At 43.2% G+C, this 13,027-nt stretch overlaps 1 protein-coding gene across 3 annotated transcripts in view; it reads right to left on the bottom strand.

The window, feature by feature from the left end:
* TLN2 (talin 2) overlaps positions 1-13,027 on the bottom strand; it is a 429,824-nt gene that overhangs the window by 245,306 nt on the left and 171,491 nt on the right. For all 3 annotated transcript variants that reach the window (XM_059372168.1, XM_059372169.1, XM_059372170.1), the window contains exon 3: positions 4,328-4,406. The gene's annotated coding sequence lies outside the window, so the exon portion shown is untranslated. The remainder of the gene's footprint in view (positions 1-4,327; positions 4,407-13,027) is intronic.

Below are 13,027 nucleotides of genomic sequence, written 5' to 3'. Positions count from 1 at the left end.
TGGTGGAAGGTGGAAGGCAGGCGGGCTGTGGGAGGAAGACCTCCAAACATAAAGCAGGCTTGCAAGAAGGACGGAGAGACTGAGAGGCTAGGCAAACCTGAGGCTGAGCCCAATACCGCCTGGTGCTCATATAAAAGGGAGAATCATTCAAACGTGCTCCACAGAGCTGTGGGGACATCGGGCTCAGAAAGGAAGGACTATAAACTCACCACACACTAGGCTGTGACAGTAATAGCTGTTACCCGGTTCACAACAGAGTGAATGTTACTTCTTGGAGTTCACGTGCAGAATCAAGTCATAGGTAAGCCACGGAAGCCCTCATTAAACAACAGTTTAAATTATTACCAACTCTGAGCACTAGACAATCAAGGGTACAGGGGCACCTGGGTGACTAGGCCTCCGACTCTAGGTTGTTAACTCAGGTCTGATGTCAGGGTGGTGGGACTGAGCCTGCCCCCCCCCCCCACCTAAGCCCCATTGGGCACCCCACTCAGTGGGGGTCTGCTTTTCTGCCTGCCTCTCTCCTTTGCATCCTCTCTTTGAAGAAAATCAAAGGTAGAGCTGCCCCAAATAGAAATGTAGATGTGGGGGGCGGGGGAGTAAACAAGAAACAGCCTATACAGGAGACAGACCAAGAATGGAGGAGGCGGGGGAGGTACAGGGAGGAAGTAGCTGTAGGACTGAATATGTGAATCAGCCACAGGGAGGAAGGGAGACCGGGCTGGTCAGGGTGAGCTCATCAGCAATCACATCAAGACACCATAAACAGCTCTTAAAACTGATAATGTGAGAAATGGTGCTACTAGCATAATATTTATACATGTGGAAGTCACAAAAAGGAAAATGATCTACAGAAAAAAAAGGTGGCTGCTTCTGAGAAGGAAGACTAAGTGAAGGAAGCAGTGGGGTAAAAAAACCTTTGCTGCTTTTCATTCTAAGCGGTTCTGCAGGATTTTCTATTTTTAACCATTTGCATGCATTACTTTGACTTACATACTTTAAATGAAAGATACTCTCTAAGGCTAGTATTTAGATCATAGCAATAGGATTTCTCTCAACCTGTACCACTACAGCTGGCCTCACAGTGTGCTCACTTCTATTTTAAAGTCTGGTTTAAACTCCACAAGTAAACTAACCATTTAATGGTTCTGGAAAGCTGTCCAGTTCTGATTTGCAGCAAAAAGAACAACTTTGATGATCACGAGAGGTCTTCAGGATATGGGACTTCACAGCTAAAATACGGCATTTTTAAAGATTTGTGTTCTACAGGAGACTACGGAAATGCAGACACAAATACTCCAGAGTCTGTAAATCCATGAAATCCAATCTATACTGAGAAAAGGCTCAAATCCTGAGCTCTCCACAAGGCTGTCTAACATTAAAGAATTTTTTTTTAATTGTATTTATTTATTTGACAGAGATCACAAGTAGATGGAGAGGCAGGCAAAGAGAGAGAGGAGGAAGCAGGTTCGCTTTTGAGCAGAGAGGCCGATGTGGGGCGCGATCCCAGGAACCTGGGAACATGACCTGAGCTGAAAGCAGAGGCTTTAACCCACTGAGCCACCCAAGTGCCCCTAACATTAAAAGAAATTAACTGGTGAGCGTAATTGGCCAAAAAGTATAAGGAAACAGCACATTCTATTATATCCATGTATTCTTCGGTTTAATTATAAAAAACAATCTGGAAATCGTTGTTGTTGTGAAACATTTAGGAAGCACAGACAGCAGAGTGAGGAGCCTAGCACAGGTCCACGTCCGGGAACCCTGATCAAGAATGTGATGCTAATTAGGAGGATGCTAATTAGGGCTCCCAGCCACTCAGGGAGCCCACAGGGGGTGAGCAAGTGGCAGCGCCTACAGCCAACAAGCAGAGGAATCCAAAGAATCCGGCTAATGGAGGATGGCAGGGAGACAAAAGTGCATAAGAGATTACATTTTTAATGAAGAAAAATAAGCACAAGAACGCACCTCCCCAGCCATCATAGCTTTGAAGGGACTGATCCAGAATGACAAATGACAATGTAGATCCTGCTGTGAATTTTATAGATTCAAGACCCTGCCCCAAAACAGCCCTGGGAATTCAAAATTCCCAGAGAGACAGAAACAGTGTTTTTCATTTAAAAATAGTTTTAAAGTATTTTTTTATGAGCCTGTAGGGAAAAATGGAGATAAGTTCAAAATATTACATTTTTTTTCTTAAATCCGGAATACATCACGAGTCATTAAGTACGATGCTAAACAAGTCATTTATCATGTGCCCCTCACCCTCTACACTTTATTATAAATCTCTCTCTCCTCTCTCATGCACACAACCTTTTATAAGCAGGGCCTGGCCTTCCGATATACTCAGAACATGACTGATTGATCATATTTTTCATTCATTAAGTTGTGTTCAGACCCACCCAGGCCCAGGTCCCTTAAAGCAATTCTCTGCTCTCTAGTTCATGTCAAAATAAAAGCTCCTGCAAGCAAGTACTCACGACTTTAGACACTCACAGAAGTGTCAAGATTTCAGATAATTCCTCATATTCTTATACATTTCAGACAAATGTTTCTGCTGTTGTTTGATCTAGTTTTTTCCTAAAAAGAGCAGTGAAATAAATATCCTCAGGAAGCAACCCAACCGAACCACACAAATCAGGCAGTAAACCAAGAGCTAGGTTGACAGAAGGGAATATAAGGTAAGTCTGTCAGATTTCATTTAAGTTTCTGGAAAATAGGCATGTTAAAGAAAAGCCAGAAATCACTGGGGCAGGAATTCCAAAGGACTGAACCACTGTGTTCCAATCTATGTAGGCCACGGCATAATATCACAGAACTTTCCAAAGCAGACAGGATTATGTTGGCAATCTGAAATCGGTGTTCTTGTTGCCCCTTCCCCACATTATTTTCCTGTCCCAGTCTCTCCGTCCTCCACCCATGCCGAGCCCCATATACATCCCTCCACCCCAGGGAGAAGTCAATGCAAACCACAGTCTTCCATTCTGTGCAGACCCATGGAATAAGAATGCACTTAGCACACTGCTTTCGGATCTGAAGTCCTGGGAAAGGCTTAGGTCTGCCATACTTCTTGCCCACTGTGCTCAGGCCCTTCAGTCCAACAGGACCACCTGGTGCCCCCCGCAGGTCCTCATAGAATAACATGCACACCAGGACAACCAAATGGGTCCTGGACAGGACAGCTCCCTTCCCCTTCTCCACCCTGTGTACAAGTGATCCCACTACTCTCAGCTCAGCTCTCAGCTGTTCCCCATCCTTCCCCGCCCTACCCTCCTCACACAAGATCTCTGCAATCGCCTCTCTGGAGCCGGGCATCCAGGCCACCCCATCCCTAGCTCTGAGTGGCCCCACATCACAGATACACACTTATCTGTCAGACACCACAGGCCAAGAAGCTGCCCACGATGCTGTGAAGGAAGAATTCTGTACCTTTTTATCCAACAACTTAAAACCCTGTCGAGTTGGGGTTTTTTGGGTTTTGTGTGTGTGTGTGTGTGTGTGTGTGTGCGCGCATGTGTGTTTTTTTAAGATTGTATCTATTTGTCAAAGAGAGAGAGAGAGAGAGAGCATGAACAGTGGGGAGGAACAGAGGGAAAGGGAGAAGCAGGCTGGGCTCGGCCAGCCTTCATTTTACAGATGAGGGTATGAAAATCAGCAAAGATCTACTTGTCCCCAGTTGTGGAGCTGGTCAGGAACAGAACTGGTAAGCCTCATGTGCCACGATACAGTTTTTGAGTGCAGGGGTGTAAACCAGCCCTTCTCAACCTGTCAAAGGTCGATCCAGGCATAGCGAGGACCTGCAGAAGATCACCTTTGTCCCTCCTGAGGGTATTTTGTCCCTGACAAGGGTAACTCCCACACACCACTTGGGATCATGCAATCCCAACCAGGACTATCAAAGGGGGAAACTCACGACCTATACTCAAAGTTTATCTCGTGTTAGAGCAACCGTGTGCCGTCCCTGGAGGGCTCCAAGAATCCCCAACCAGTCTGATGGTGCAAAGACTTACTGGAATTTTCTACATTAATTCCTTATCCAACACTTCAAAAATGCAAATTTATAAAGCCAACGGGTGTGAATAAATGAGAATTTATTCATGCAGGAAGACTAAACACAGCTCCTCCTCCTGCCTTGCCGGCCCCTACCTTCACCCCACCCAACTGCTGGGGGAAAAATAAACAATTTAAGTGGCAAGACCAGCAGTGACATGCCTGCCTCAGAAAACGTCAAATGAGACAATTTAAGTGACAAGGTTTCGACACTTACGTTTTATCAACGCAGGGGAGCGGCTAATGAGAAGAAGATATATTTTTTTCAAGGACTCACCTGAATTCTCCGTTTATGTAAAGAGTTGATTTCCCTGAAGATATCCTAAAGCATCTGAGAAGCCTTCCAGCAGCAGTACCTACAACAGTAATAAACATCATCGGGATCAAGTTATGTTAGAGATGTCAGTTTCTGGAGAAAAAAAAAAACCTCTATCTATACATTTGGTCATTTCCCCCCACATTAAGCATGAAAGGAAGTAACTCAGGAAACAATGGATTTCCGCTACAACACATGGGCTGGGAATTCGCTGTACCAACAGGGAATTGAGGTCCCAAGACAGTTATTTCAAAGACCAAAATTATGTTACTGTTGGCAAAGAGGCAGAAACGCATTTTTTTTCCCCTTCCCTGTGGCAGAAGTGCTTAATGGCTTCAAATTTAAACAAAGACCAAATATATACATTTCCTCACCCACCTGCTCCCACCCCCAGTGTTTAAAACAAAAATCAGGCATGCTTAGTCTTTTTAAAATTAGCTTATATGAGCTCTTCTGGACTCGTTCACCCTTTTCTTACTCAGTTTCTGAAACACGTCTTTGAAGTGGCCCCTTCTCGCTTCAACTGATCCCATGTCATTCCCAGTTCCCTGAGCCATTCACAACTGACCACTTATCACCTCAGTTCCCGGAAACCCAATCTGAAGCAGAGAAGCACCACCATCAACTGCAAAAATCAAAACGTCTCAGCCACAGTTAAACAGATATCAGAACGACAGCATACATGGGAATCGATGAAACAGAACATCCAGGTAGAGAACTAAGTATTCATATGAAACAGACCAAGTACATGGAATCCTATCTGGGGAAGCGTAGGAGACTGGTTCATGAACAGCGTGGTTAGCTACGGAGGAGGGAAAAGTCTAGATCCCTACCTGTGGAAAAATAAACTCAAAAACAAACAAACAAACAAACAAAACAGAATCAGATGAGTACTAGAAGAATATACCACTAATTCTGTAATATGAAGACAGAGGAGGCCCTTCTTTTATTTTTTTATTTTTATTTTTTTTTTTAAGATTTTATTTATTCATTTGACAGAGATCACAAGTAGGCAGAGAGGCAGGCAGAGAGAGAGGGGAAAGCAGGCTCCTTGCTGAGCAGAGAGCCTGATGCTGGGCTCGATCCCAGGACCCTAGGATCATGACCTGAGCCGAAGGCAGAGGCTTAACCCACTGAGCCACACAGGTGCTCCCAGAGGAGGCCCTTCTAAACATGACATCAGGGGTGCCTGGCTGGCTCCAGGTAGAGCACACAATTCTTGATCTCTGCAGCCCACGATGGGTGTAGAGATTGCTTACAAATAAAATCTTTAAAAAATTAGTAAATACAGGGGTGCCTGGGTGGCTCAGTGGGTTGGGTCTCTGCCTTCAACTTAAGTCATGATCTCAAAGTCCTGGGATCGAGCCCTGCATTGGGCTCTCTGCTCAGCAGGGGCCTGCTTCCCCATCTCTTTCTCTGCCTGCCTCTCTGCCTACTTGTGATCTCTCTCTCTGTCAAATAATAAATAAAATCTTAAAAAAAAAAGAAAAAGAAAAAGCAAATACAAAAGAAACTGGACATCAAAAACTGAAACTACAAAGGACTGAAATATTTGGCTGGCCACCTTTTTAAAATATCCAATTTATGAAAAAAAAAAATCTCAAATTTATGAATGACAAAATTAAGTTTAAAAAAAAAGGGCAAAGAAAAAAAGGTGAGATTTCCATCAAAGGGTGAAATAAGAAACTATGTAGTTTTACCTATTTCAGTATTTTATCTAAAATATTTGGACAGCAGACGTACAAAGGTTGCTATCCTTATTAAGCAAAAAAAAAAAAAAAGAAAAGAAAAATCAAGCAGTAATACTTCCCTTGAAATGGACATAGCCAATAAACTTTCCATGAAAAGAATTATAATAGCAATAAACATCTGTAAAGATAATCAAGTACACTAACAATGAAAAAATAAAATTTAGACAACTGAGGGTTTTTTTTAACCTGTCAGACTGATAAAAATGTCCAAGACTGACAATAGCAAACATTACAGACACAGCTCATCATGTGGCCCACCACGTATATTATTTTGGCCACGTGTAAACTGACACATTCTTTGATCTAGCAATGCTACCTCTAAGAATTTGCTCAAAGCAAGTAATTGTATAAGCAGAATTGTATAAGATGGACATACATAGCATTATTAGTAATTATGAAGGGAAAGAAGTCAACGCCCTCTAGGTTCACAAGAGAGACACGTGAAATAAACCGTACAGACTCTGGAAACAATGATGGAGATCTGTATTTACTGATGGGAAAAGATATCCCTCCATATGACCAAAACAGATAAATGACCACGCGCACTAGGATTCCATTTGTATGTGCATGTTCCCAGATGTCCGAAGACTTATCTAGAAGGATGTTTATCCAAATAGTTACAATTACCTCTGATTACTGGAATTTTAGAGGATTTTCACTTCTAAATACTGTTTGACTTTCTTCAAATGAGCACGATTTTTTCCAAAGAATACAATGGAGCTATATTTAAATACCACGCTCAACTGTCGGTGTTTCGCTACATAGATTTCTACCTGCTTTCTGTCAGCTTTCCTCTCCACTTACTGACGTTTCTATCATAAATGTGCTTGTAATGAACACGGATTACAGTTCCCGTCCTCGTCTCCAGCTCCTGTTGTTCCCCAGGGCCACTTGATCCTTGCATTTGCGTTCCTAAGACACAACTGTATCCATATTACCAAGGCTCCCCGCCCCCACCCTTTTAAGGTGAGCAGCTCCATTCGGGTGGTTACTCGTAACCCAACCAGTACCACAAAAATACAGCGCTGCTTCTTATTTTCCACCTTCTCAATCTTCCCATCCCATTTGCAAACAGAACAGTAAACCCTATAGTCACAAGAATGAAGATTTATCACACAAAATGTCATGGGATGTTTATGACCTCCAGCTGAAGAAACTGAAGCAAGAGCCTCAAAGCCAGTACAACAAAGGCAAAACTGCTTCAAGAGACAGGTAGATTCATTCCCTGACTAAGAAGAGAACTGATGAAAAGACTATTTGAATAAGAATCAAAACAAATGGGACATACTTGTCCACATGGGCCGTTTCTATGGTTCAAATATTCTCCACTATAACGTTTTAACCACTTCACTGATTTATTTTTATTGGATTATGTTTATCTATGAAAAGCCTTTTCTTTTTTTTCTATTTAGACTACAAAAATACAGTAATGTTTTCCCATAAAGGGACCATTATGTTCCATTTCTCTCCAGCAAACAAATTTATTCTTCTCGGTGCCCTAGTTTTAAAGGTTGAAAAGTTCCATATAATGCATGAATCCTCTTAATACCATAATTATAAACCTGGTTAAAAAGCTATAATCCCTTGTAGACATACAAATCCCTTTACAGGTGTGTTGGATGTAAAGTACAAATCTAATTAATCCTTCTCCATCTCCTGGAGGCTCCCTCTCTCCCAAAAACAATGTCCCTAGAAAGTAGACAAAAGGACAAGAGCCACTATCCAATTTCAGAAATGAGTAATCACGAGACTAAACCAAGTATCTGTGTCTCCAGGGCATAACTCAGACAACTGCACAGGCCACCCAGTGCCGCCCACTGCCTCCTTCTTCTCACCCCTCCTCAGTCCAAAAGCCACTTTCTAAATAGGGGAGTGGGAAGCCAGACAAGCCTACCTCTGAGGCTGAGACACCTCTGAGTTTGAGACAACATACTGCATTTAGGGGAACACAGTGGTTAAATGTAGAGACTGATCCTGCCTGGATCTGTCATTTACTCGTCATTTGGCTTGGATGTGCCTTAACCTCTCTGTGCCTCAGTTTCCTTCTCTGTAATAATGCCCAGCATAAGAACTCTCATGAGGATTCAAGAAGACAGACTCTTGGGGCACCTGTGTCTCCTGGGTGGCCCAGTGGGTTAAGCTTCTGCCTTCGGCTCAGGTCAGGGTCTCAGGGTCCTGGGATCGAGCCCCGCATCGGGCTCTCTGCTCGGCAGGGAGCCTGTTTCCCCCTCTCTCTCTGCCTGCCTCTATGACTACTTGTAATCTCTGTCTGTCAAATAAATAAATAAAATATTTTAAAGAAGAAGAAGAAGGAGGAGGAGGAGGACTCTCTAAAGCAATCAGCAATACTCAAGAAACAGACCTGATGGGAACAGCGCAGGTCAGAAACTCACTATTTATTGCCTGACCAGAGTAAGGTCGCTGAAAGAATTCTGGAACAGAATACGAATCTACTTAGGACACTTACTCATTAAAAGTGCTTATTTTTAAGATGCATAAGACCCTTTCAATTAAAAAGAAACTTAAGGGGACCAGCAGCGGATAATTTAAGGACCTCTGCCTTACAATAGACTGCTCTGAACCATCATCTGGTAGATCATTTGGCAGCCCCACACATTGGACCTTTCCTGAATCTTCTGAGAGAGGCACAGGTAGATGTGACCAAGAGGCAGCAAAAGCTACTGACTCGTCACCAAGAGCAGGACATCATGACTGGACTTAAGTGATTCTGTATCCTGGACCACGTGCTACTTGCTCCAACAAGCTTCAACACACCTCTCAGAGTCCTTGGCTACTCATCACCAGACCAGAGATAGTAATACTTAGAGATTTCAGATGTAGAAGTGAAATAAGAATGTACAGGGGCACCTGGGTGGCTCAGTCAATTAAGCATCTGTGTCTGGCTCAGGCCAAAATCCCAGGGCCCGGGGATCAAGCCCCACGTCAGGATTCCCAGCTCAGTGGAGAGTCTGCTTCTTCCTCCACCTTTCCCCCCTACCACTTGTGCTCTCTCTGTCAAATAAAATCCTTTTAAAAACCCGAGAATATATAAAGTTCTTAACTCAGTGCCTAGAGCAAACTGCCCCCCAAATGGTGTATCCACTATTGATTATCATCTTACCAGCACTGAAGCAACAGAACGCATATTAAGTAATCTGAGAACGTACGGATAATTTTTCACCGTGAGGGTTTTTTGGACCCTTGCTTTCCACATTCCACTCGGCAGAATCCACACAGGACTGTGGAGGCAAGGTGAAGGGGGATCTCAGGAGGCAGGAAGGTCTAGCCGTCAAAGGCCTGCGCAAGGCTTGCAGCAGAAATCTCACCATGTGGTACAGACCCGAAGCAGCGAAGAACATCTCCTTCCTAACATTTCATTCAAAGACAGGGTACAGTGGGGCACCTGGATGGCTCAGTTGGTTGAGTGTCTGGCTCTTGGTCTTGGTTCGGGTGGAGGGCTCAGGTCAAGATCTCAGGGTCCCAAGATTGAGCCCCATGTCAGGCTCCACGCTCAATGTATTGTCTGCTTGGGATTCTCTCTCCCTCTCCCTTCACCCTAACACCATCTACATGAGCCTAAAAATCCAGAGATGGGCCCATATGAACACATCTCAGATACATTTACTGTCCAGAGTTAACAAGGTGCTTTTATAACATTAACAGCAAGCAAAGCAGAAAAAAATCTAAATTTAATTGAAGATGACAAGGGTACACAGTTGACCCTTGAACAACATGGGTTTGAACCCTATGGGTCCACTTATATGTGCCTTTTTGGGGGGGATACAGTTCAGTATGGTACGTGTATTTGCTCTTGTGATTTTCTTTTCTCTAGCCTACTTTACTATAAGAGGGCACAGCATATAATACATATAACATCAAGCTATGTGTGGACTGTTTATGTCAACAGTAGGCTGTATCAGTGGTTAAATTTGGGAGAAGTCAAAAGTCCCATGCAGGTTTTTGACTGGGGACAGGGGCGGCAACTTCAACCCCAGCGTCGTTTTTAAGTCAACTGTGTTACTTTGAGCTTGAAGTCAGCACTTAACATTGTACACATGTTATTACTAATTCTTCAAACCAAAATTCTAGAAGCAAATAAACCAAGGAGCTCTTCAGGATCCCTAAAATATAGACAGGAAGAGGCAAAGAGTCAAGAGAAATTCTGAAAATAAAATTCTCCCCATGTCCTGCAACACCTACCACTTGCCAAGGATTTCTCCTGCTTTTTACCTGAAACCATGCGAAGACACCTCAATGTTTATAGAGTCCAGCTCTGCTGTCAGAAGGCATCAGACTCTGAAGGGAAATGTCCAGTTCTGTTTTCATGGCCTCCTCCCTGCTGACTTTCCAGCTCAAGGCTGGGTGCTGGGGTCAAAAGAAACTCAACTTCTCTTTCTCTGTCAAGTAAACAAATAAAATCTTAAAACAAAACAAAACAAAACCTCAACATAACACAAGCTCAAAGCATCAATATCCAACAAGGCCATCAGAGACGAGAAATGATAAGCTACCTTGCTCTATGCTGGGCAAAGAGAAAAGCTCCAGAAATCTCTTTGTATTCCTCTCAAAGCAGCATTCTAGCAAACTAGGAAGTCACGACTGTTACACAGAAAAAAAGATTCTCAGTATCAATGGGGGAAAGGCTGGTTTAAACAACACTAAAGAGTTTCTCCAACGTAGAACATTTTGGACCCTTTGAAGTGCTAATATTGATTGTGAATGAGTAGCTCCAACCTTATTTGTACCCAGACTCCCTTACTCCTGGAGTCTATGTCCTGGGACAAACGCCTCACATGACAGGAAAAAGTTATAATTAGATTTTTATGCAAATGATGATTGAAGGCTTACTCTGCCCTACTACATTTACAATTGTACCAAGCACAATGTCCCCTAAAGGATCAGTTAATCATGCAAACAGCGTTACGGCAGAGCACGGGGAAACACGTGTTTACCACGAAGACTGGAGAGGTGCTAGGATTACACAAGTTGCCTCACTCCCTCTCTACACTCAACCCACATAGAAAAACTTGAGAAATGCCTTGAATTCCTTCTTGTTCTGTAATTCCCTGCTCCTCTCCTCTCACAAATGCACAGATACTTAGAATCACTCCAAATTAATAATAGGAGTAACTAGGATGTGAAGTTCATGGGAACAACAACTGCCTTTGGTGCAGCCCCTCAGCAGCATGGGCCCAAAGGTGCCCCACCAATAGTGGACTATGCGATGGGAGCAGTAAGAGAGCTCATGTATCATTAACTCACCATTTTATCAACTAGCTGAAATATGTACTGTACAGGTTTCTCTATTTTAGACTGACTCTAAAATGCTCAAATTTCAGGGCACCTGGGTGGCTCAGTGGGTTAAACCTCTGCCTTCAGCTCAGGTCATGATTCCAGGGTCCTGGGATCAGATGGAGCCCTACATCAAGCTCTCTGCTCAGCAGGGAGCCTGCATCCACCCTCTCTCGCTACCTGCCTCTCTGCCTACTTGTGATCTCTGTCTGTCAAGTAAATAAATAAAATCTTAAAAAAATAAAAATAAAATGCTCAAATTTCCTATTTCTTTTTCTCAAAATGTTTTATTTTCCCTCATTTCATTTCTACCATCATCTCCTGCACCCCCCTCAAAAACTATGTTTTTCCTTATGGCTTTTGGGTCAGAAGGAAAATTTTGGTCTCTAGACTACTGTATTCAGTATATGGTTACAGCCAATTGTTCTCAATAAAAGCCCAATTAACTACCATTCAAATGACTAGGAATTCCAATTAATCAGAGCTATGAAGAGAGTCTCCTTTGGGGAAAGGAAGAACAAACACATTTATCTTTCAGAAGTCTGCAATCATACACCAAAAAGCTTTTATCACCAATTTGCTGAAAAAAAAAAAAAAAAAGCAACTGAGCAGGGAGTACAGATATCAAGAAATATCCTATGTTATTAATTTCAAGGCTCTGAACATAATATTTACAAGACGCTACAACACCTTCAAATGAACAAATAAGTTCAACATTTTTCCAAACTCAATTCACTATGACAAAATCAGTCAAAGGCATTTTAGAAAAATTTCTAACAACTGTGTTTTTTCCTTTAAGGATGAGGGAAGGAAAGAACAGGGCAATTCTGCTCTAGTTCCTCCTTAGTCACCCCAAAACTCAAGTTCATGAGACTATTCCCAGCTCCATGTCTGCTAGACAGCTGGTCGTGGCCAGGGTGTTCCTATGGGTAGCTCCCAATCTTAGCTGGGCTGTGCTCCCACCTATTAATGGCAGTCCTGCATAGTCCCTGCATGCCAGCTCTCCCCCAGCCCCAGACTACACCAGTTGGGACAAGCATTCGAGTTGTGTCCTCAGCTCCCAGGTTGCAGGAACCTTGAGGACTCACTTCTTCACTTCCCACCTTACTTGTACTGAAACTCAGAACCTAAAACTCGAACCCTTCACCCTCTAAACTGCTTCCCCTGAGGTGGCCTTTGGCCTCTAGTCTCCCATGCCTAAGATGTGCTCCCCACACCACTCTTCATCTGCCTTCCCATCAAGTTCCACCTAGTCTGGGGGGAATTCATCAACCACAGCTCTCCTCTGTGCTTAACCATGTCACATTGAAATCATCTAGTTAGATGTGATCACTAGATTGTGAGTTCTTGGAAGCAGGGGCTGTGGCTTCCCCCATAGTCCTAGCCTCGGCTAGAGCACAGTTCCTAACACATCAAGGACTCATATATCAAAATATCTTGTATGAGGGGCACCTGGGTGATTCAGTGGATTAAGCCTCTGCCTTTGGCTCAGGTCATGATCTCGGGGTCCTGGGACTGAGCCCCACAACAGGCTCTCTGCTCAGCGGGGAGATATATATATATATATATATATATATATATATATATATATATATATATATATATATATATATATCTT

Source organism: Mustela nigripes, chromosome 13 (assembly GCF_022355385.1).
Source record: "Mustela nigripes isolate SB6536 chromosome 13, MUSNIG.SB6536, whole genome shotgun sequence".
Lineage (NCBI taxonomy): Eukaryota > Metazoa > Chordata > Mammalia > Carnivora > Mustelidae > Mustela > Mustela nigripes.
This window is presented reverse-complemented; position numbering and strand designations above follow the sequence as displayed.